Source organism: Orycteropus afer, unplaced genomic scaffold, assembly GCF_000298275.1.
Source record: "Orycteropus afer afer isolate SDZICR_OR568_19922 unplaced genomic scaffold, OryAfe1.0 scaffold00080, whole genome shotgun sequence".
NCBI classification, from domain to species: domain Eukaryota; kingdom Metazoa; phylum Chordata; class Mammalia; order Tubulidentata; family Orycteropodidae; genus Orycteropus; species Orycteropus afer.
Genome location: NW_006921667.1, coordinates 9,821,154 through 9,824,328, shown reverse-complemented (window position 1 = coordinate 9,824,328; position 3,175 = coordinate 9,821,154).

Sequence of the window (3,175 nt, the reverse complement as noted above, 5' to 3'; positions counted from 1 at the left end):
ATCTCATTACTTCTGTCTTCCATTGCATCAATTCTACTCTTTGCCCTTCCAATGTGTTATCTATTTCTGACAATTTAGTATTAATCTTTTGGATTTCCATCTGTAGATTTAGAATAATTTCTAATTGTTCATTTATATTTTCATTTTGTTCTTGTATTTTCTTCCGAAATTCTTCTAGGGTTTTGTCTGTGTTTTTCTTGATCTCTCTCTCAATCCTCTGAAGATACCTAAATATAATTCTTTTGAATTCCTTATCAGAGAGTTCCAATGCTGCTTCTTCCTCAGGGATGTGTTCTGGGTCTGAATCCTTCTCCCTTGTTTCTACCACTTTATCTTGCTTCTTTGTGTGGATTGTGATGATCTGTTGTCTCTGAGACATTGTGATGTTGTTGTATTTAGATCTCTGTTAACTGTTTGTGAAGAGCAGCTAAGGGTGAGTCAGGATTTTCTTGGTGGCTGTTTATCATTGGCCCATTGGTGGAGAGAGAGGTGGTGGCTGTCACTCAGTAAGTGAAGCTGCAGTAGGGGTGGGTGTAGTTATTTCGTACTGTTGCTGTCTCAAACTCAGTCAGACAAAAATAACAACTGAATAACCATAAAAAAAAATAAAAGCAAATGGACAAGAAGCACATCATGTAATCATAGAGGAACAGTAACCAAAAAAAGGGAAAAAACAAAAACAAAAGAAAACAAATACACTGCAATATCTGGGGATAGGGCAATAAGAGAAAAAAGGAAGAGAAGGAGAATAATGAAGGAAAAAAGGGGAAAAATGCAAAAAGAAACCAAAGAATGGGATTAACCACAAGAAAGAAAAAAAAAAATGGAACCAGGAACATGGAAAAGAAAAAAAGCTGAAAGCTATTACCTGGGAAGGGAAGAATAAAGAATAATAATAAAAAGGACAAAATTAATAATAATAGTAGTAGTTTTAAAACAGACAAAAACAAACAAACCAAAAAAAAAAAAAAAAGTTGGGGTAGGGTGGGGCAGGGCACTTAGGCTCCTTCCAAGCACACAGATTGGGATGGAATTCCTGCTGGCCTAGAAGGTGGGTGGGAATGAGGGATGGTCGGTCACACCTCTATTCTCCTAGAGGGTGTGGGATGTAAGAGTAACCAGTGGAATGTCACACCTTTCCAGTAGTCCGCATCAGGAATGTCCTTGCGGTTCCCAGCAAGTGGAGCCTGTTTTTAAGCCCCTGGAATCTGAGAGAACACTGCCACTTTAAATATTCAAAATGGCCTAGCCATTTGTAAACATTCAAAATGGCTGTGGCCTCTGGATAGTCAAAAGTCCACAGCTCAGCCCACCTTCCTCTTTGCTGCTTTCCCTTTCATTCCCCAGCCACCAGAGCAGTCCTCCTTGCAGTCCCTGCTTAGCAGGGCTGATTTTTAGGCTAATTCTTAGGTCCTACCACCACTCAGCACTACCCAAGCTGTCTGTGCTGTCACAATTGCTGCCAGACCTCAGCTCCATACGTCTCCTTTTTTGGTGTTTTCATGCAAATTCTTCTGCTAGTTAGAGTTTAGTTCACTTCCATATCCTTCCCTTCAAAGCTCAAGGGTCCAGGATTATCTTCTGTATCTGTGTTCATTGGTTCCCCTTTTCTTTGTTGAAGAGGGTCTGTGCAGTCTTTCTACCTATTCTGCCATCTTACTGGAACTCAAGAAGCAATTTATTTTTACTTCATTTTTAAAATTTCTCCTATTACCCAGTAGTTTTTAAGAAAAGTGATATTCAGTTTCCATGTATTTGCTCTTTTTCCATTGAACTTCCTATTGTTGATTTCTAATTTTATAGCATTGAGATGTGAGAAGATGCTTTGCAGTATTTCAATGTTTTAAAATTTATTGAGGCTTGCTTTGTGACCTAACATATGGACTACCCTGGAGAATTTTCCATGTGCTCTGGAAGAGAATGCATGTTGTACTGGTGTTTAGTGAAGTGCTCTATAGATGTCTATAAAGTCAAATTGTTGGTATTGTTTAGTTCTTCTGTGTTTTTGTTGAGTTCTTTTCTAGTTTTACCTTTCATTGAAAGTGGTGTATTAAAGTCTCCTACCATGACTGTGGAGTGACCTATTTGTCTTTTCAGTTTTGTTAGAGTATCATTAGTGTATTTGGGGGCTTTTCTTTGGGTGCATAGATATTATGGTTATCTCCTCTTGATCATGTGATCCTTTAATCATTATATAATGCCCACCCTTGTCTCCTTTGGTGGATTTTGTCTTAAAGTCAATTTCATCAGAAATCAATATTGCCACTCCTGCTTTTTTTTGATTACCATTTGCTTGATATCTTTTTCCAACCTGTGAGTTTTAGTCTATTTTTGTCTTTGTGTGTAAGGTGAGGCTCCTATAAGCAGCGTATTGATGGGTCATGTTTTCTTACCCAGTCTTCAACTCACCATCTCTTGAGTAGTGCATTTAATCCACTTACATTCAGTATCATTATTGACAAGTATGAATTTATTGCTGTCATTTTATTATGTATTTCTTTTTGGTGTTGATTTCTTTATTCCATATAATTTTCTATGCAGAGCTCATTTTGTTTATGAATTTTGTTTATGAATTTTGTTATCATTTCCTTCATTTCTATTGTTTAGTCTTTGCTAAATATTTGTGCTTCTACTGTTTTTAATTTTTATGTGAAGATTTATTAATCTTCTTTTAGGTTACACTGTGATTTATTATTTTCTTCCCAAGTTTGGAACAGTCTGTTCTATCTCACAATTGTCTTGACTTCCTCTCCATTTGGAAGTTCTCTACCTACAGTATTTATTCTCTCTTTTGGGTTTTAAGTTGTCCTCATTTACCAATGGATGTCTCTAGTTCCACAATGGGTATCTTTTACTTTCATGGTATTATCTAAAACTTGACATTACAAAAATAGGAGATTTCAAGGAAAAATGGACATTTCCCAGTTGTCCTTTATGAATGAGAAATTTAGGCAATTGTGTACCCAATGCCTACAACTAAGGCTGGTATTTTGTTAGTATGTTGCAGTAAAGCCCCTCCACAGATGTCCATTCTGCTTGATTGTGTATATCTTTTTTTTTTTAATTTTATTTTGATTTGGGTGAAGATTTACAAGTAAATTCACTTTTCATACAGCCGTTCACATATACTTTGTCTCATGTCATTGACCAAAATTTACAATGCAACAGCTCCCCT